Source organism: Rissa tridactyla, chromosome 2 (genome assembly GCF_028500815.1).
Source record: "Rissa tridactyla isolate bRisTri1 chromosome 2, bRisTri1.patW.cur.20221130, whole genome shotgun sequence".
Classification (NCBI taxonomy): Eukaryota; Metazoa; Chordata; class Aves; order Charadriiformes; family Laridae; genus Rissa; species Rissa tridactyla.
The window spans coordinates 163,787,312-163,809,981 of record NC_071467.1 but is presented as its reverse complement, the minus strand read 5'-3'; the positions used below and the strand labels follow the sequence as shown (position 1 = coordinate 163,809,981).

General features: G+C 41.8%; 1 protein-coding gene across 3 annotated transcripts in view; it reads right to left on the bottom strand.

Moving 5' to 3' along the window:
* Positions 1-4,768, bottom strand: part of ADCYAP1R1 (ADCYAP receptor type I) — a 141,618-nt gene extending 136,850 nt beyond the window's left edge. Inside the window, exon 1 of one of the 3 annotated variants that reach the window (XM_054191491.1) lies at positions 4,657-4,768. The gene's annotated coding sequence lies outside the window, so the exon portion shown is untranslated. Of the gene's footprint in view, positions 1-4,277; positions 4,370-4,449; positions 4,581-4,656 lie in introns of those variants that run through there. The other 2 variants (XM_054191492.1, XM_054191493.1) reach the window with 2 other exon arrangements.
* Positions 4,769-22,670: the final 17,902 nt, after the last annotated feature.

The following is a 22,670-nucleotide window of genomic DNA, read 5'->3' as shown; positions in this document are numbered from 1 at the left end:
GAGTAGATGAATGTCATCCAGGCTGCCAAACACTTCTGAGCGAGAAAGCTTTCCTGCACATGAAATGAATGATAGTTTTGCCAGGGGATGCTTTGGGGCCGAGTCTTCACCCTGAGAATGAGGAAGATTATACCTCCTCCACCCCCTAATTGGATGGACATAATGATACATCTACTCCCTGCAAAAGAAGAACTTGATTCTGTCACATTTCCCTTCAATAATTCATTTTTCCTTAAGAATCCCCACCCAATCAGATAGGACAATATTCCGTTCCTTGCAGGAAAAGAAAGTAGCAAAACTTGCCTCATTCTGAGAAACGAAAGAATGAAAATTAAAAATCTAGGCTATTAACCCACCATGCAGATTAAAAGGGTTTTCCTGCCCTAACCCTCAGCTCCATTTAGCAGGCCCAACAAATCATAGATAACGGACTATAATTATCCTTCCATTTGCAGCTCCTCAGCAATGGTGACCCAGTCATCCCTAATGGCATGCAAAAGCCATTGTGATTGAGACTTTTTGCAAAATGCCTCAACAGTAGACAGACAAACCTGCAAACATAGGTGGCAGAAGTTTAATGTTGTATGTTCAGTAAGGAGCTCTTAGACGTCAATATTCCCAATGTGTTATAAAAGCAATTACAATTATTGCTATTGCCATAACTACTATTAAGAGAAGAAGAAATAGACCATATAAATATTTATCCCCTTTTCTGTCAGTGTTAGGGTGAATTATGAGTTACGCAAACAAAAATTTGAATTATTGAGTTAATTTATTGGGGGAGGGGAGTGCTCTTGCTTTAAGCAGTGGTATTAAGCAGAGGTTTTCACACCTTTTAAAAATCTTTTTTAAAAGAATCTGTCAAAATAAATAGATCAGAGCAGTTTCAGAGCATAGTCCTACCTTAAGGCATCCAAGAGTAAAATGTGACACCTGAATTGAATGAGCAGGAATGAGACTGTCAGGATGACTTCAGGGCAGATAAACTCTAACGTCAAATGCAAAACAGCTCATTTCATGGAACAACTATCTCCAAAGAATTTGGATTCAACAGTAGCATAGAATCAGAGCAACAAACAAGAGTCCCTGCAACAGCGTCTGTGTATTTCTGCAGGAATCTTTCCAAGAGAATATTCCTCAGCACAACAGCCATGTTAGCTTCAAATGCTCTGTGTGACGATGCTTCTACTTTTTCTTCAGGAGATGGAATCATTTAGCACCTCTTAAGAAGTTCTACCCTGAAATTATTAATCTGGCTACTCTACAGATCAGCCCATCAGCTCACATGGGGATACAATCAATGAACTACAGTGAATTGCATAAACAAGACTTGAACAATCTGGCTTGTTTTACATGAGTTCCTAGTTTGTCTTGTGGAGATAAAAGTTCACACCTAAGAAGACAGATCAATAAATGGAGAGAGCAAAAGGTAGTCAGAGAATAAAGCACAAGCAAAGGAATGGGTTGAGGACTGGACATCCTGCTGTAAAGCACACTGCAGAAAAGTCTGCCTTTCTTCCCATATATTTGTGCTCACCCAATTACAATCCAAACAGCATTTCAACAGCCACAGGAATTCTAGTACTTGTTAGCATTGTGGAAAACTACCAAATACCTTTCTGTATGCAAAACATTTCTTAAGAACAGAACAAGTTCAGCACCGAGAGAACGGGAAAAGTATCTCATCAAGAGATGCTCTATGTATTGGATAGCAGGAGTACACTGAAACAGAGTTGTTACAGCTATCCCTGATGATACATTATCAGCAAAGATGACTTTAAAGTTGTGCATAGGAAAAAAAGAGGGACATCCTGACTAGAGCATTTACATGTTTTTCAGTAGAGTTATTCCACTTCTGCGCTGGTGTGGAAAACTCGCTTCAAAATCCTGTTGCCTGCAGTGTGTACTGAATCCTGCCCCCACTGTCTTCACAGGTGATATAGGATGGCTGGATGTGAAAGGAGAACAGGGAATGGAAACAAAGGAACACAAGCCAACATGAAAATACACTTTGCTGACTTCAAGGTTGAGGTTGCACTCTCTGGGCCAAGTCATGGGTTGAAATAAAATTCAGTATCGCCACTGACTTCTGTATCCTGATATCAGTTTACCTCTCCTGAGAATTGTGGCAAATAAATAACTTCACTGTTAAATCAGGACTAACTGTAAGACCTGATATTTCTGCAAGTCTTTCCATCAGATATGAGTTACAGCATGATCCTGTCCTGACTTTTTCTCAGTGCTTCTTAACTCAAATACTCTGGTTTCATTAAAAGATAATCTAAGCTAATTTAGGAATTAGACTGTTTGTACTAAGCGTGCTCAGAAGGAAGGGAAGGAAAACAAAATCTGCTACGTTGAAATGAATCAGCTTGGGGACATGGGTCTCAACTTATCAAAGGCGTAGGCACATATGGAACTCAACCCCAGAAAAAACATCTCCAGGATGCCGGCTCAGTCAGCCAAATGAAGAGAGATGTGATGAACAAAGGTCTGAATGTGATCAACAGCGCAGCCCACAATCTCAGAAATCTCTGTTTTTCTCTCCCTGGTAGCATCCCACAACAAAAGCTTCTGCCTTCATGTTTATAAGTGTCACATATACATGGACAACAGCAGATCTTGAGAATTACATGCAGCTGTGGCACCACCACAAAAACAGCAGACATCTTAAATCTACAGGGAGGAAGGAGCCCTCCTGGGTTTTTTTCCACGGACCCCAACAAATGATGGAAGGCTAAAGCCAAGGAGTGATCACAAAGCTACTTCCCTGTGTAAAGATAAATATACGTATTTATCACATAAAGCCCCCCGTGACCTTGGAGTCTGTTCAGTGCCAATGGTTATCCTTCCAGTCATTGCACACATGCCTTTGACTGGAGAAAACAAAACAACAGAAACCTTCCACTCCGCAATGTCTGAGATAGATTGCCAGTACAATAATGGATCAATTGTAGCTGTCCTGAACGAACAAAACAGCAACCATTGCCCTCAGCACATAGAAACAAGGGAAAAAATCTAGAAGACCATAACCCAGAACCGTAACTGAGACACAAGCAGAGACAACAACTTTAATCCAACTCCCATTATTGCACTGAATAGCATTCCTTAATTATCCATCAAATTGGACCAGTGTTGCCTTACCCATCCTATCGAACAACTTCTTTCAAGACAGCTCCACTGTGTTTTGCTGTAGCCAAATACAGACATTTGTATAAAGCGTTCTTTCTCTGTAGCTATACCAACGCCACTTGAAGGAGTTTGCCTTCATGTTATCACTGACAGTAACCTTAAGTAATCCTACATTCCCCTTGATTAGCATGTGCTAACCATGGAAACGTTTCCTCACAGTACCTGGCCAGTGTTGCATAGGTTGAACAGAGAAGCGAGATGGCTGTATACCCAAATAACAAAAATGAAAATCCGTTTGTTGTTTTTTCACTCCAACAGATTAAAAAAAACCAAACCAACACTTCAGTTACATTGCATGCTGCCATATCAGTCCAACACTTGCACCGTAATTAACATACACAAGACGGATGGTAATCCATAATACCCTAGGAAGGAATCAGGTCACTCTGCTGCCTTATACATTTTTGTTAATATTTTTTAGTATTATTAGAATTACCTCCAGTGCTACTCCAATATATTCTTCAAGCTAAAAGCCACATTCTGTTTACCAGCAGATTAGATGCAGAGGAAAGCCACTGACTTCCAGGGAGTTCTTCCAGACCTGCTTCTGTATAAGTCGAATGATCATCTAGCCACAGACACTGGTATATCACTAAACAAACCTATCTCCTTTTTTTTTTTTTCATGCATTTTCCAGTCCTGAACAGCATGCCGCATTATCTTTCTTTCCCTGGCTGTAAACTCTTCAGATTCCAATACATACCTGAACTGTTCACGCGTTAAAATCACAGCACAGTGGTAAAGAGTCTGTCCTGTGTGCTCTCCCTCTGACTTAAGATGTGCTTTGCATAAAGATGGTATTATTAGAACCAGCTGTTCAAATACTGATAAGGGAAAGTGCACGGAGGCACAGAAGCAGAGGTCAAAGGCACGTTAACAGCAATTTTTACTACTACCCCACAGTAAAAATAGAGAAGTCCTGGTGCACTGCTGGAAGGGTGAATCAGAGTTTCTGCGGCAGGTGAAGATGCAGAACTGCAAAGGGAGCCTTGAGCTCGAAAATGTCAACAGCAGCACCGGGGCTGTTAACAATCAGGTTTTATTTACCAGCCATATTGTGTTAAAAACAGACGTGATTCCCATACCGAGCATGTTAACCTGTCACCACTTGCAAAGGGAGATTTATTTGTTCGAAAAGAATCAAATCTGCCTCACGGACGCATCCTCAGGAGCCTGCAGTTCTGGCTGAAGGCAGAAAGCCTGCATGCAGTTCCTCCCCGCCGCCCCCCCCCCCAAAAAAAAAAGTATTCCAAGGACCTGGGGAAGAGACGGTAAATCAATGTCACTCCAAAACAAGCCGGCGGTTCCTTTTTCCTCACCGGCTGCAATCGCGGCGCTTTGGCATCCCCGGTATCGGGCCGGCTGCCGCTGCCCTCGGTCCCCAGCCCGTGCCGGGGGGGGGCGGAGCGGTGCCACCCCGGATGGCGGTCGAGGAGGGGAAAGAAGCCGGAGGAAAAGACTTACCATTACATCAGGGATTCGTCCCGGCGCTGGAGATGCTGCATCCTCGCCGTGGCGGGGCGGGGCGGGTGCCGGTGGGGTCGGAGCCAGAGGCGGGGGGGACACGGAGCAGTTCCCTGGTGGAACCTGGCCAGCCCCGGCTGCCCGCGGTGGGAGTGAGCGGCCGGAGCCGGGCTCCCCCCGCCTGGTTCGTAGCAGGCGGAGGAGGGATCGGTGCCTCCGAAGGGAATCAAAATTCCTCCTCCCTCGCCTGCCGGTCATGTCCAGGCTGCCTTTGCTCAGGGGATGGGCCAGATCCTGGCCGTGAAGGAATTTGCCATCGCCAAATCAAAAAAAAAAAAAAAAAACCCCACAAAAAAAACCAAACAAACAAACAAAAAAAAAAAAACAGCAAAGAGGGAGGCAGGAGATTTGCAAACTTTTTTTTTTCTCTTGTTTTCTTTTTCTCTTTTTTTTTTCCTGCTTTTTTTTTTTTTTTTTTAATTTAGTGGGGGTTATTCGTGCTCGGGAATTAGAGGGTGGGGCGGGGGAGGAGGAGGGTATCCAGGCTGGCTCGAATGCTCTGCCTGCGAGTCAAGGCTCGGGTGTGCTCGCCCCTGTATTTCTGTATGTGTGTGTGTGTGATTCTCGTACCCAGACAATGCTCTGCAAAGCGAGCTGGTCCTGCGGAGAAATGCAAACACCTCCTCCCCCAAGTGCCTGAGGAGAGGAAAGGGGATATGGAACCAATAGCTTTTCCTTGGCTAGTCTCATTAATATGGAGGAAAAGAAGGAAACCAATGAGGAGGAGCGGGAGGAGGGGCTTATTCAAATTAAGTTTCTTAAATCAAACACTTTTTTTCCCCCTTTTCTCTTTCCTCCTCCTACCTCCCCCAAATCCTCCTTCTCCCTGTCACCTAAGCACCGTTTCTGCTGTCCCAGAGATTTTATTTCTTTTTAATTTGTGTGACAGGGTCAGCAAATCACTGTGATGGGAGGGCGGATGGCATCGCTGCTGGAAGAGAGAGGGGGGAGTGGAAGGGAGGGTGAAGGGAGGCAATTTTTTCCTGAGCTGCAGAAGAGTTGATTGCAAAGAAAAGTGATAAAGTAGCTGGAGTTGGTAGGGAGGGGAACTGAGGGGAAGTGGAGCAGGAATTTCACCTAGAAGCAGCATTTTGCAGATGGTATTTGCAGATGGGCAGGTGGGCCGTGTCCAGGATGAGCCCTCTGAGCTTGTGGAAAGGACCTGCTCCCCTCCCACAGCAGAGGGAAGAAACTGCACAGGAAGAGCAGCATCTGCACTGTCCTGCATTGCCTCAGAGCTACACACCAACAGAGTCCCTGCTACAGCAGTGCAGGAATGGTACCTGTTGCTGTAAAACCCGAGGAGTGGAGCTGTAGAGTGGGCTGAAGTGGTTGGTGAGAAGGGAAGGACTGTCCAGCTGGTTCCTTTGACTTGTATCTGGAAAAGTGCAAGGTGGCACATGTCCCCTGCAAGACAAATGCATAAAAGCATCCAGTCACTGCTTCTTTCTGCAGAGACTAGCACTCAAGGGAAAGCTCTTCAGACCTGAAAAATGATCGCTAAAGGAGTCTGAACGTCTGTAGCAGGCCTAGAGGAGCCCTCTGCCTGGGCATCCCACGGAGACACTTGATATCACACTACTTTTCCTGCTGCCAACCACGCTGCTCTCAGGCTCCACAGATCTATGCCAAGACCTTGAGATACTGAATGCCCACATCCTTACTCAAATTCTCTGACACCTGTGCTGTAAGAGCAGCTGCCTGCTGATGAGGTTCTTCTAATTATCCTGAAATTTCACAACACCTGGAATATCAATACTGCTGCTCTTCTCATTGTGGAAGCCCTTTGCTAATCTTTTACCACCTCCCCTTCATTTTCTGCATGTCCCATCTTCCATTTCCCTTAGAATGTAAATCCAATCCTCCTAGTCTTTACCCTGCTCCCAATTTAAAAAAAAGAAGAAACAAAGGCAATTTGATCATAACTAAATCCATTACTTGCCCAGTGTGAAAACTCCTGACCCAATTACTTGTATGTTATAGTAGCCATGGTTCTCAGTCCAGGTGCAAGAGCCTGAGGGGACATTGCTCCACAGCAGAAACACTAGACCAGACAACCCTGCGCCCAGTCCCTTGGCACAGTAACAGCCCCATGGCTGCATGGATGCCTTCCCTTGAGAAAAGCATGCACAGACACATGGGGAATGCATTCAGCTCTGGTTTTGTTCCAACACTGTGGAGCACTGCAAAGAATCAAGCAAACTTTTCAAAGCTTTCCTTTGCACGTTTTCCTCCAGTTATGCCACCTTCTCTAGCCACATCTCGCAGCTTTCAGTAACCTCACTAAATACAAGGGGAAAAAAATAAAACAAACAAAAGATGTAGATGTTTACATTGTACAAGCGAGCTAATCAGCCTGTGCGCTTTATACAGACATTAATGAGAGAGAGGCACTGTTAAGATGTCATCCATTGCACCTACTGTATATGTCTACATAGTATAAAACACCTGACTAGATTTTCATAAAGTATAAAGGGAGCCAAGACTAACTAAGTCAGATGTAGACACCTATATTTTTAGTGAGATGTGTCTCAGCAAGCCTTGTTTTTCTGCATCCTATGGGGTAAGATGCAGGACAAAAATCCTCCACAGCAAAATGTTTGTTCTTCCAACGAAAAAGCATCTATGTTTGCTCTGCAGACTTAAATAACCTCTCCACTCCCCCTCAAAACAAAAAAAAAAAAACAACACCAGAACCCAACAAACCCCACAACAAAACCAACACCCAGCTGCGTCCCCTCAAAACTTCCAGTATTTATGGCAGTCCTACCTCAAAAACAAGAAGCCCCACTATGAATTGTCCTCTTGGGTTGTTAAGCATGGAAGAAGGCTCCCAGCTGTTCAATCATTATGTGCTGCTCCAACATCTGCTCCCTATCTTTCCCAGGAGAAGGGCAACTGGCCAAGAGAATCATCTCGTGGCTCATACCCAGCTGCAGTTGGACTGCCTTAGATGATCTCAGCTGATATTCATATCATATTTCCTATTGAAGCAGTCAGGAAAGTCTATCTAAGAACTTTGTTCTCTGAAGAAGACAATTTTCTTTAGGAGAAAACAATTAAGCCATTTTCAGGCAAACAGTGTTATATTCCTGTGAGCAATCTATTAAATACATCTTCATTATTTACATGTGTGTAAAGCATAATAGCCGTTATTTTGGCTCACATAAGTGACTGGAAGGGTCAGGAGAAGGCTTCCTGAGAGAAAAGTGTGAGTTAATGCTAAATGACCTAGACAACCATCCGTCTGTCATCCTACATAGGGGCAAGACACCAGCAAGCCGGCTGCAACAGTGTTTGCTCAGCCTGGATTAAAGGTATTTTGTTGGAAAGCCCTTCTCCTCTTCTTTTATTTTGACACCTCAGGTGTGATTTGGTTGACCAAACAGCTAGTTCTGAGCTGGCCCACCATCTCTCCCTTTATGTGAAGGTCAGATCATATCAGTGCAGTCACTGGAATATAAGGCACGATCCATCTCAGCCCAAGGAGATGTTGAAAGCAGCTTGGAGGAACTGTGTCCTAATTGTGCGTGTTTCTCCCCGCTGACATTAGACACACTAGCCTGGGAATTAGACACACGAGCTAGGGAACGCTAGCCCAGCTTGTCAACGCCCACAAAGGAGATCTCTAGGGTTTTAGGAGATGAATCCCTCTTTTACTACCAGCTTTGACAAGCCTGAAATATTGAGACTCACCCAGTTGGCTTGTTCTCCTCTGCCAGGACAAGAACTACCCTCAGATAGTGCCACAGCCTCCCACCCACACTGAGATCCCACCTGCCAGACTCTATTGGCCTGCAGACCCTCTGATCTGCTGTGCTGGGGATCAAAAAGAGCCACAGAAGAAAGGAAAGCTCTCCTGTTCTGCAGCTGAGGTGTGAGTTTGAGAAATATCTCATGCCAGATATGACCCTCTGGTCTGTATACTCCTCACCCACTTCCTAAAAACCAGAAGATTTCTAACAGTCAGGAAGAGACGTCTCCTCGTTCCTGAGGACAAGATCCCGTAGAGGTAGAGAGTGGGAGAAAACAGCTATTTGTGCAGACGACGACAGTCATTTGTTCCCTTTCTAGTTATGGAAATGAGCTGTGCTGATTTTAGACATTTCTACTAGTAGAACTGCATCAAAAGCTGGGGAGAATGCAGTGTGCTAAATACCCTACCTGCTATGATTAACTGGGACATATTTGGTGTGTAGGCAAAAGTCTACATCACTGTGTTAAAAGGCAGTAACTCAAAGTGTGGACTTAAAGAGCAGTAGGTATCCGTTTGTGTGCCTACTCTTACCTTTTAGTAAATATAAAGTAGCTTAGCCCACAGAGACATGTACCTCAGGATGCTGAAAAGTGGCATAGCAACCATCATCAAGAAGCTGAGGTGCTGTAAATTCACTCCCAGCTGACTAGACAGGAGGCTGTTGACCTGGATATCCTCAAAGGGAATTTAATAGAGCCAAACCCCTTGATTCCTGCATCCAACCTTTCTTTCTCTGCCTCCACCAGCTCTGTAATGATTTTATTGGAGAACTGCACCTTCCCTCATCAGCTCCTCTCTCAACACGTGTTCTGCTGCAGAAGATGCTGTCGTTGACTACTCTGAAAAGTGGGATGCACACGCACACTTTAAGCTTGGTTTGCAGTGCATGCAGGTAAGGCTTGCCTACTTCCATCCCAGGCTTTTGCAAATGCAGAAATCATCCACCAGAAGCTAGGCATGACAGGAAGGCATGCTCTGCTATACAGCTTGCAGGCCAGCTATAAAGAAGGGCATATCACAATGGTGGTAACCATACCTTATCTTGATCAGCCTCCACAGGCTACCACATAACAAGGTATAACATCCAAGAGACAAAGAATGACAGTCAGTTTGCAGATTGACAGGTGAATGTAGGTATCTACATGTGAGGTAGGTGGTATGCTCCCACCATAGTCAACAGAGATGTAGTCATTATAGTTAGTGAAGACTAAGGACATGCTGAGCTCACCCTACTGTAGATACCTGCATAGCGGCATAGAATCATAGAATGGCTTGGGTTGGACCTTAAAGATCATCTGGTTCCAACACCCTGCCGTGGGCAGGGTCACCTCCCACTAGACTAGGTTACTCAAAGTCCCATCCAACCTGGCCTTGAACAATTCCAGGGATGGGGCATCCACAGCTTCTCCGGGCAACCTGTGCCATCATCTCATCACCCTCACAGTAAAGAATTTCTTCCTAATATCTAATCTAAATCTCCCTCCTTTCAGTTTAAAACCATTACTCCTCACCCTATCACTACACCCCCTGATAAAGAGTCCCTCCCCATCTTTCCTGCAGGCCCCCTTTAGATATGGGAAGCGGCTATAAGGTCTCACTAGAGCTTTCTCTTCTCAAGGCTAAACAACTCCAACTCTCTTAGCCTTTCATACAGGAGGTTTTCCAGCCTTCTGATCATCTTTGTGGCCCTCCTCTGGACTCGCTTAAGCAGGTCCATGTCTCTCGTGCTGGGGGCCCCACAGCTGAACACAGTACTCTGGATGAGGTCTCACAAGAGTGGAATAGATGGGTAGAATCATCTCCCTCAACCTGCTGGCCACACTTCTTTTGATGTAACCCAGGATGCAATTGGCTTCCTATGCTGTGAGCACGCATTGTCAGCTCATATTCAGTTTTCCATCCACCAATACCCTCAAGGCCTTCTCTGCGTGTGACCAACCAAACAGCTCCCTGGACTCTATTGACTCTTTTAACATCTGCAGTTTAGGTAACATTTAGGTAGCAATCAATTGCCTAGAGAGAGGCACCCAGTGCCTTTTGAGATGTCCTAGAAGATATTTTCTTGCACAAGCTGCTGCTCCACAAGGCCATGGATCCCCTGCAGCTCCTGTGTCATATCTGTTAGTTTCAAGGGAATGTTTTAGATACACATGGTCTACTAACAAAGTGTAAAGTTTAGGTGAATGATGCAAGGCTCCAGTAACCCACCTTTCTTGAAGTCAAGAGTACAATTACCAATAAACTCAGTTATTTTCCTTATCTGACCTGCCTCCTCTTTCTGGAGCCCCAGCCCCACTTGGCATGAGGGCAGAATTTGTTCTTTCCTCTTCTCAGGTAAGTGAGTTAAAGATGCCCTCTGACAAACCCTTGTGATTCATGATCAGCTGTTTAAAGAAATTACATTGTGTGAATCATCCTTCCAGCGAAAATGACTTCCCCATTAAAGGGACTCAAAGGAAGGGAATGTGTGTGATCTTCTCTGAGAAAGGTAAAAGTAGTAATGAATAAGATACAACAGGAGGTCAGCAAAAGGACTAAATGTGTGGAATGAATTACCTATAAGAACCAGCTAGATTAGGATTCTTCAGATTTCAATAGAGACTACTGAGAGGGAAACTGGTGGTGGGTTATAAAAAAATGGTATTGAGAAAATGAATAAGGAAAAAATGTCCACTGTCCTTCTTAATACAAGGATGAAAAGACGCCAAAAAAAATCATGGAGGCCGGGTTCAAAATAACACAAAATCTTAACCTAAAATGTTGTATGACTTGGTGGATGCTAGAAGCTTCCAAGGGTTCAAGTTAGACCAGAAATCAGCATGTAGCCTTGCAAATCCATGGAGGAAGAGTCCATAAAGGCAATTAAATACCAAAAGACCACTTCAGGCTCAGAAATCTCTGAGATACTTTTCAATAGATGCTGGGAGATGCTTGACTGTACTTATATTCTTTCTAGGGACTTGCAAGGCTACATGCCGATTTCTGGTCTAACTCAGTGCAGGCATTCTTACATTTTCTGTTGTCACACCGTGTCACCCAATCTGTTAGCCAAAGTTGCTGATTTTTTTGAGTGTGGTCACTAGACTGTGATATTCACAGTTCAGACAGCTATTCTGGCATCTGGGAAGATGAGACATACTTATTTCTGCCAACTCTGTTTGGAGGGCAACTACTTCTAACAGAAGGTTGAGGTACACATTCACAAGGTAGTAACATCTTACTACTCCCGAGTATGAATAGTCGGAAAATACCAAGTGATGATTTAGGGATTAGATAGCTCTGTTTTTAGGGATTTAGATATCTAAAGCAAAGGTTTCATTTTACATCATTCAGAAATATGTAATGTTATTGACTTCCTCACCTCAATGTACCTCAATATTCAACTTTTCAGCCCTAAACTCCGTAATCAGGACAACAAATAATTGGGACAAATTAGGACACAAATATAATTTTAGAAAAAACCCACAGTTTTAAGGAAGTAAATTATTGTGTAATCAGGATGTACTTGATGAATAAGGAAAAACAAAAAAGGATGAATAAGGAAAAACAAAAAAGGATGGAGAGGTTTCATTTCAGTACTTTATAAATGAAATGTTTTGACAGTGTGGTCTCCATTTTGACATGTTTAATAAAATGCTTGAATCGATCTGGAAAGAAATTTTGTACTTTTTTTCAGACTGTGTGGGCAGAAAGATCCTTTGGACTGATAAGAAATGATAAATATGTTATATACATTTATTTTATAAATATATCTATAAATATATGTTATATAATGCGTTATATAAATTACTATTCTGATCTGAACTGAAAGTTCCATCATTCTTGCAGTTCTACTTATAACCTCTCTATTGTGATGTGACCAAGACCCATCCTATCACAATTTAGACACTTACATGAATGCATTTTCTAGGACTTTCCTTGCTCTATGGTTTCTGTTTCTAGAGATAGGCCCCTCCCGTGATTGTCAGGGTACTTCTGAAACATCCCTGTCTGCTCACTGACTATTAAAATCAGCTCACGGTGTCTATACTCTAAATTGCATTGAAGTGACAAGGGTTATATTGGACAAATATATAATATGGTTATCACATATACAACCAAAGTAGTACTTTCAGGTAGAAATACTGCTGTTGAAAAGAAAATTATTTTCAGAGGTACTATCTGTAAAAGAAGGTCTCACTTATTATTAAGCATGAGCAAGTATCTTGCAAGCAATACTTTTACCGGTGGGATTTCTGGTAGGTGAGCTATCCTCTTCTCAGACAGACATCTGTCCCTCAAGTGTTTAACTTCCTTACATGTAGTCCATTACTCTACCCATTTTTCTAATCATGATCTCTAAAGCATTCTGTAAGTGAAAGGTACTCAGATGTCTATGTTCTGTCAATAAACTTTCTTAAGAAAACTTGTTTTGAATTTTAGTTGAATTTTGCAGCAATTCCGTTTCTTGATCGGATAAACAAATGTCCATGCATGTGGATTTAATGTTCAATATTTATGTTAAACTGCAAAACAGTCTTGAAATTTGTCCCAACAGAAGTTCTGCAGACACTTTGGTGAAAACAATAAAATTTGTTTGTTTGGAGCTTCTAATTAAAAAAATGCAAGCTCTCTAAATAAATTAGTTAATGATTATAGTGAGTATTCCTTAATTTCACCCCCACCTCATCCTCTTCCTTAATGAGACTGGGGAGGTTTTGCTAATTCTTTGCGTGAGGAGTGAGGTGATCACAAATATGCGTAGCATAAATAAAAAGAACCAGATATGGATGCATCTTTGTTTTAGACAGTAAGAGCTGTCTAGTCATGCAGATGTAACCACAGTATGCTGCTGTTGGAAGGCACACTGCATCAGATGGTGCTGAAGGGGAAGGGAGACAAATGTCAAAATGAACAATCTCAGGAGATAATGTCAACCTTCCACCACTTAGCTCCATACTGCTTTCTAGGAGGAAGTTTTCCCACATTGTTGGTGAAACATCTGGGAATTTATCTCCTTCCCAAAGCTGGAGAAAACTAGAACTGGAAGAGACACCAACAATGGTCACACTGTGTCTCCATACTCGGCACTCACCAAAGGAAACATATATTATCTTCTGACAGCACCATTTTCTTTATCAGAGGGCAGGAGGAACAGATATGCAATGTCTCAAAGAGCAAAGGGCACAACAAGGTGTGTTACTTCTTACAGAAAACAAAGCTGATGATGAGAACCTTTAATACAACAAGAGTGTATAAAAAATCTGTTGTTCAAACTGCACTTTAAGCCCAGGCTGGGGCTCTGGATTTTGTCATGATGAGCCTATGAACCTGATGTTGTCATATCCAAGGTCATACTCAAGTTTCACATGGAAGACAACAGCTGATAATACCACTGCTCAGTTGAGATGAGAGCCGATCTACCAATTTATCTTCATTTTCTTTGTTCCTGGAAGCCTGGCTCTCAGACCATTTGCGTCCAAGAACAAATAATCACAGATGAATTAAGTTTTTTGCCTTCTAGGAAGGTGGGGGAGAACATGAACTGGGTATTGCTAGCTCTGGTCAGAAATGGAAAGGAACAACAAAGTGCTGAGAAGCTCTTGAGGACAGCCTCTGAGCTGTGGCTTATGTCCTGCTCAAGCACATCACAGAGCAAATAAGGCAGGCAGGGTTGTATCACAAGAAATTCTGTGTGGAGGCAGGGAAAGGATTTCCATGGCTATCAAGGATTTTGTTAGTGTCACACTCCTGAGAACACTTACTCATGTCCTTTACTTTGATATCATGAGCCTTCCTACTAATTTAGTGAGCTTGCTCAGAGCTATGCACAATCCATCAGTGTCATCAGGAGGTTTTCAATAAGAAAATTGCAATTTTCAGTGAAATATTCTTCTCTGCTTCTTGGCTTGTTTTGTTTGTTGGGGGGTGGGGAGGTTGCAGGGGCAGTGGTGGGATAGTATGATGAGAGGGTCGTCTTTAAGTGGCACCAGAAGTCAGTTATTTGGTCAGGGTTTGTTTGTTTTTTTTTTAATTTCTAACCCAGATGTAACAAAAAAGGTAACAATGTTTCAAAATGGCAATATGGAAACATTTCTCACTAAAAGAGTTACTTTATTACTCAACCAAAGATTTTGACTCTTTGTAAAAAGAATTGGAAAAAAACAGTATTAATGTAGCAAGGCAATAGTCAGACCAGCTTTCCCCAGGGTGTTCAGCCTCCTGAGCTGGAAGATAAGGATGGAGAGCAGAACAACCCACCCATAATCCAGGAGGAAGTAGTCAATGATCTGCTTCTGCACCTAGACACACAGAAGTCTATGGGACCAGGTGGGATTCACCCAAGAGTACTCAGGGAGCTGGCGGGAGAGCTCACCAAAGCCTCTCTCCATCATTTATCAACAATCTTGGTCATCACCGGAGGTACCAGATGACTGGAGGGTGGCTAATGTGACACCCATCTACAAGAAGGGTTGGAAGGAGGATCTGGGGAACTACAGGCCTGTCAGCCTGACCTCAGTACCAGGAAAGATCATGGAGGGGATCATCTTGAGTGAGCTCTCACGGCAAGTGCAGGGCAGCCAAGCGATCAGGGACAGCCAGCATGGGTTTAGGAAAGGGAGGTCCTGCTTAACCAACCTGATCTCTTTCTGTGACCATGTGACCTGCTTTCTGGATGCAGGCAAGGCTGTGGACGTTGTCTATCTGCACTTTGGTAAGGCCTTTGACACCATCCATTGACACCATTGACACCCCACAGCATTCTCCTGGAGAAGCTGGCGAATCATGGCATAGACAAGTGTACTCTTCGCTGGGTTAAAAACTGGCTGGATGGCCGTGCCCAGAGAGTTGTGATTAATGGTGTGAAATATTCTTGGCGTCCGGTCACCAGTGGTGTCCCTCAGGGCTCAGTTTTGGAGACATTTTTGTTTAATATCTTCATCAATGATCTGGATGAGGGGATTGAGTGCACCCTCAGTAAGTTTGCAGATGACACCAAACTAGGTGGGAGTGTTGATCTGCTTGAGGGTAGGAAGGCTCCACAGAGGGACCTGGACAGGCTGGATCGATGAGCCAAGGCCAGCTGTATGATGTTTCATAAGGCCAAATGCCGGGTCCTGCATTTTGGTCACAACAATCCCAAGCAACGCTACAGGCTTGGGAAAGAGTGGCTGGAAAGCTGCCCTGCAGAAAAGGACCTGGGGGTGCTGGTGGACTGCCAGCTTAACATGAGCCAGCAGTGTGCCCAGGTGGCCAAGAAGACCAACAGCATTCTGGCTTGTATCAGGAATAGCGTGGCCAGCAGGAGCAGGGAAGTGATGGTGCCTCTGTACTCGGCACTGGTGGGGCCTCACCTCGAGTACTGTGTTCAGTTCTGGGCCCCTCTGTAGAAAAGGGACACTGAAGTGCTGGAGCGTGTCCAGAGGAGAGCTACCAGGCTGGTGAGGGGTTTGGAGACCAGGTCATATGAGGAGAGGCTGAGGGAGCTGGGCATGTTTAGCTTGGAGAAGAGGAGGCTGAGGGGAGACCTCATTGCCCTCTACAACTCCCTGAAAGGAGGTTGGAGAGAGGTGGGTGTTGGCCTCTTCTCCCGAGGGAATAATGACAGGACCAGAGGAAGTAGTCTGAAGCTGCAGCAGGGGAGGTTTAGATTAGCTATTAGGAAGAATTACTTTACTGAAAGTGTGGTCAGGCACTGGAACAGCCTGCCCAGGGAGGGGGTTGAGTCAGCCTCCCTAGAGGTATTTAAGAAACATCTAGATGTGGCACTTCAGGGCATGCTCTAGTGGCAGAGATTGTGGGTTTGTTGTTTTTTTTTTATTTGTGTGCTTGTGTATGGTTGGACTCGATGATCTCAAAGGTCCTTTCCAACGATGAAGATTCTATGATTCTATGATTCTATGATATACATCTGTGCCTTCTCTCACAATCTAGAAATCAGTAGCTAGTGTTCTGCAGAAAGATTAATTGATAACTCTCTCTGAATTTCCACCTACAAATATAAAGAAGCTTAATGTACACAAAGCTATATGAATAGTATTTTAATAAGAATTTTTGATTGTTTCAAAAGCAATCATGCAACCATAAATAAATAGAGGTGCAAGGAGTATTCCTTATCAGTGTTTATCTTAGAATAGTGGATATTGTAGTGAGATAAAGAGCCCAAGCCAAAAACATTAGTAGAAATAGGTGTCCTCTGAAAGCTGAAAGTGGTCTGTAGTTCCTGCTTGCCAACATGTATGGAAAGAGTCATCCACAAGCACACAAACCTTCATGGACATGTGTCAGAATGTGAGCGATAAGCAGTAATCTACTTTCAGGGGTTCTTATTCTATCTGAAGAGTGCAGATACCTATAAGAATTTATTACATTTTCTCTTAAAGCCACCCAAGAAAATTTTCACTCTGACCTTCAAACCTAGAAGGTTGAAAGTGAGTTCACAGGAGAATTTTTGCACTGCCGACTGATGGCTTGAGGACTTGTGGCCTAAGTGCTGACCCATCCAACTTCTCCTTAATTAAAGCATAATAAAGACACTAGTGAAGCAGATTTGAGGAAGAAGTCACCAATCTATCCAGTTTCCACCTCCAACTGACACACACCTTCCTTCATCTTTTAAAGAGTCTTTTGCAGAATCTGAAAGATGCATTACATCCTCATTAGACAGTTCTTTCTAGAGTTATTAATGACCAACTCGTGGCTAAATTCAAAGGTCACACTTCCCATCTGAACTGTCTTGATTTATGGTCTGGTTTTGTTACTTTGGATGATTCTGCCTTCCTTTGTCTCTAGGCATAGACAGATGGTTCCCCTAACCCTGCAGTCAAATGGTTTTCTTCTAATTTCTCTACAGGATGTCTTCAGTTAAATTCCTTGCTGCACTCCTCCTAGTGAGGTGAGAATCATCCAACTGTGGTCATTGCCTTTGATTCTGGCACTCAGTATTGCTTAAGTCTAATATCTGGTGTTGCATGAAATACCTTTGCAGGGAAATTCTTCTCCACTGCTGAAGGAGGACAACTGGAAAAAAAAATGAGCTATAGAAGAAGAACAGCAAATCTCTTTTCCGTCAAAAGAGGAGAAGATGGAAACAAATAACACTTTAATGTGGGCTGCAGAAGGTGTATGATTAGCCTGAGTACCAAATTTGTGTTAGCCATGCCATAATGAAAAGGTTTTAATGGAAGGAGCTTATTGCTACATCTGCAAATGCCACTCATGGAGTTTTCTCGTGGGACTGATGACTGCTGGTTGTTTTACCTAATGTAATTCTTTATGTGGAATGAGGAAATCATCTTTTGTCTAGAGAATGACGTTTGTTTTATATTTCTTTCAGAACTTCTTCACCACCTCAATTTCTTGTTCTTTTTATTACATATATTTGTTTTTCTTAATATGTTGTCTTGGGTCCTAGGTGCTACATAGCATTTATTATGTGAAATAGTACCTTCCAATATGAGTCATTGGCAGTGAACAAAGATGTGACTTTAACCATTACAAAATATCTCCTACTTGCACTTGCATCAAAGAAATAGCTGTGACTGTTACTAGTAGTAGTTTGTCATCATTTAGTAAGCAAGACTCTGTAATAATGAATATGCTTTGTCACTGGACCATATGTGGTAATTACATTCAGGTATGGTTTCTTTTCCCCTTCTTTTTCCCTGTACATGTATTTTTTTCCTTTCTATTTAAATTGTTTTCCTCTACTTTTGCCTGAAAGCCAATTGTCTTAAATCAAATCTGACAAAGCTAAAAATCTTTTTCCTTTGACTTCTAGCAGATATCTTTTCTGCTATTCCCATGCTTCATGGCACTCTTTGCACTCTAGTGTACTTTGGTATGAAATTTGATCTTCTACAGGAGTCACTAACCTCCCTGACAATCCACTTCCCTTCTCACAGCATGAAAATACTATGCAAACAATCATAGGCAGGTTCATACAAAATTTCTGTCTTCATCTCCTGTAACATGAACATATGAAAACATTAAATTAGATTAAATATTTGCAAGAAAAGTACACTTGCTTCTTGGGGTCTGTCAAATGTAGCAGAGAAAAGAAAAAGTAAAGCTAGTGATTGGAAGCAAATGCCAGTCAGACACATTCCAGAAATAAAAAAATGCTTTCTTAAATAAGTAGGAAAGTAACCCCTGGAATAATGTACCAGAGAAAGGGGAAGGTTCTTAATCTCTAAGGGATTCATCTAATCACAGGTTAGATGTACTAACAATGTACATGCCTGTAGCTGACACTAATCCTTGTTTCCCTTTCTAGGCAAAAGAAACCTAGTTCATACAGTCACTTGAAATCAGTGCATGAATCACCTCAACCTAAGGGAGGCATGTGAAAAAAATGAGAAAAATCACATCCTGAAAGTGGCATTTCTCTCCACTAACTTTAAAAGAACCTTAGGTCAGAAAAAGGTACCTATGTTACCAACATCTAAAGATGGGTGAGATGAATCCCACTCTAGATGTCTTCAAGACACGACCATTTGTCACCTTAAGGAGATGCTTTATCCAAATATAAATCTTTGACTTAAATAACTGAATAAAATCTAGTGGTTTATGATGGCCAGATGAATGAAAAGGTGGGGCACTCAAATCTGATAAAAGGAAATACTTTTTAAAACAAGCTTTCTGTGGTGGAACACATTTCCATAAAAAAATGTTAGAGACCAAGAGTATAATTCACAGTAGAAGGAATTGGAAAATAAGGAAAATATAAAGATTATCCAGAGGAAACATTAACAATGAGGACATAAATTTAGTAGCATATGTTAAAGCTTGAAAGCTTTAATAAACCCCTAATTAACAAAGGCTGGAGCAAAAATAACACAGAAAACACACTACCATAGGCTTTAGATTCTTACAGTTTCATCTAATATACCTTGTCTTGGGCAAAGTGAAGACTGGATTAGCCAGGTAAAGGATCTGATGGAATCAGGAAATACCTATATTCTCAAAAGTTCTTGGAAAATAAAACCCCTGTTCATCTTATTTTCTGATGTAAATAATAATAACCAACCAAATAAACAAAAAAACCCCACCCTCTGTTCTTATTTGTATCTGGATTCCTATTCTATGCTGGGATTTATCACTTTGCTTTTTGAATTTCTTATGATTTCTTTGAAGAGGTTATGGGTTTCTTGAATTTTTCAGTTCCCTTTCAACAGGACAAGGATTATTAGAGTTACACAGAGAAATACATATTGTAGAAAGAAAAACAGAAAATGAGTTGCTTAATTACTAAAATCAAAGTCATGCAGACCAAAAGACCTCATACTTCATACCCTAGCATGGCAGAAACAAGACATGGTGGAGTGTCACTTCAGGGAAAAACTCACAAAAACAATTCTTTAGCACTCTCTTTTATCTTTGAACTGTCTAACTTCCATTTTTATTAATAATTTATACTTGTTTTACATAATCTCACGATAAACAGTGCATAAATTCACTAGGTTTGATATAGATTCTTTTGTATTTTTGTCACAGCAATATTATCTCAGAATTTAGCTTAGCTCTACACATATTCTGTGTTTGAAATGGAGTTCTTCACATGTTGCTTATTTTAAATAACAGCTTTGTTTCTGCTCTCTGTTCAATCAAAGCACAGTCTGATCCTAACAGGTTGACACAACATAAGGTAGATACAACACATTCTCATCCTAAAAAATTGGTGAGTTGTGAGCATTTATTTGCTCTGCAATAGCAAGATTAGAAAGAATCAAATATCACCTATGTCTAGGGCAAGTAATTTCTTTTTATTTTTTTTTCCATCAACATTTCATTATTTCACTAGAAACCTGCCTTACAGTCTAATTCCTTTCTTACTCATTTTAGTCTAAAACCTTGTACAAAGGTTACAGCATCCTCTCTTCAATCTGTTCTGATCTTTGCATTTATCCATTTGTAGCTATTTGCATCTCTTTTCTATTTTTCATTCCTCTGGCTTCTGTCCATGTGTGCAGCTGCTTTAAAGATGCTGGTTTCATCTGCCTGTGTATTGTCTTTCGCTTCTTTCCGTCATCTTCTCATTCTTCTGTAGACCTTTCCAAAGAAGAAGCTTAGTCAGTTGTTCATCTTATTCACTTACATCATTTCAGAAACTTCTGCAGCCCTCTGCAGTGCCATATCTGAGTGTCTCACAACCTTCAGGAGCAAATTTACCCCCATCCTTGCAAGAAGTGGTGAATGAAAAGTGTTAGAAATACTGGCATAGATAAAAATCTAGGGTTCAACCCATTTCCTCTTAGTGAAGAGATTCTTAAAATAGTTTGTCTGCACTGAAAGTAAAAATATAAGAAGTGCTTGTTTCACTAAGTGAAGATGTCTACAGTATAAATGTTTACATGTATAAATGTGGAAGGACTATCACTACAGCCTCCTTTTCCATATGTAGGCATACTCAGAACAACTAAGGTCAATAATTTCTGTTATAATACACATTGCTCATGCTGCTTTTAAGTGCATTTAACAGCCAGTGATAAAATACATCCCTCAGATGTCTCCCATGATATCCTTGGCTATTCACCAAGCACACGCACATATTACAAAATTGCTATAGTACCATTTAATCTTCTGAAACAATTTCTACTTGCATTTTTTAAGTAAAAAATAATACATTACGAGTCAAGCCAAGGTTATTCTTTTTCTGAAGTTGATGCATCAAAGACCTGAGCTGAAACTGTGACAGTGGCCTGAGTGACTGTATTGTCTTATTTCTTGTTCTCTTCCTCAGTTTCCCCATTTAAAAAATGGCAATTATGGTACTGGTCTCCCCTGGAAAATAACAACAAAACAGCTACGAAATATAGAGTATTTTTTCTCCATCTCGTGAAAACACGTGATCACAGACACGATTTATAACTGCATAACCCCTGGATGCAGCTGGTTTCTCAGAGACCAGAAACCGGCACTTCAGCCCAGGGTAACCCACATTCCATTAAGACTTTGTCACCAGCATGGAGAGGCCAAATTGAAGGTTGATTCTGTATATACTTGTGACTATCACAGATAATTTTGAAGCATCTATTTTGCTGATAAATATTTCAATGAACCATGGAGGCAATAACATCATAGCATTATGCAGTTTTCTGCAATAAGCAGGAAAACACACTCCAGCTGCAGTGCCTCTGAACACTAAATGTTCCCTTTATTCATTTCTAGTTCTTTTTTTATGAGCAGTAAAGCACATCATTCTATCAATTCTGCTCTTTTATACTTAAGACCATAATGAAATGCTCTGAATGAACATGGATTGGAAATCAAGAAAAAAATATCCCAAAATCTCATCACTAGCAATAAAGACTTTATAAGCTGTAGAGCTGCAATTTTTGTGGACATCTCTTTCAGTTTTTTGGGGTTTTTGTTTTTTGCTTTTTTTTTTTTTTTTCCCAAAGAGCTTCCCAAATCATGACAGGAAAGCAGGCTGGTTTAACACAATTATTTCACATTGCACAGGATTTTCTCCAGGTAAAATTGCCAGTGATTGTTCTCATTTTAAGTACTCCATGGCATCTACAATGGAATCATAGGCAGAAATTTGTAATATGAATTGGAATTAGCTCTATGGGGGAATTAAACAGGCTGGGCATTCCAGAATGACAAACAAAGTGTTGGTGAAATAATAATCATCCTCTGTGCTTGCAACATGGTTCATTACAGAGCCCCGCAATGCCCTCAGGTAGTCAGTACAGGGTTCATATTTTGCGTCACTGAAAAGCCATGTCTCTGAAGAGAAGCACAGTATCTGCTAACAGCACATCACCCCCTGGATAATTTAGTGTTATAGAAGGGATGGATGTTAACAGTGATGCTTAGGCAGCCTCATGCCCTCTTACATTTACATTTAGATTCTTTCCAAACATAAAAGTGCTTTTCCTGCACAGGTGAGTACAAATGTTGACAAGATGGGGGGGGGGGGGGAAGTAGAAAGAAAGGGGAATGTTTTATAGATTTGAGATTGTTGACAATCAGATGAGGATTTCAAAGGCATTTAAGTACCAAGCAATTCCTACAGGGAGCTACCTAATTAGCTTTGCCTGAGACTAGAAGTAGTGTTGCCTATGCAGACTTCTCATCCCAAATGAGCCCAGAAAACCAAAGCAAGCTGTTTGCCAATTTTCTTGTTTCCTTCAGTGTAAATCTAAAGCAGTGTTTTTTCAATATCTTCTTATCTGTGAACGCTGTTGTTTTTTTTTTTTCTCCCTCCAGT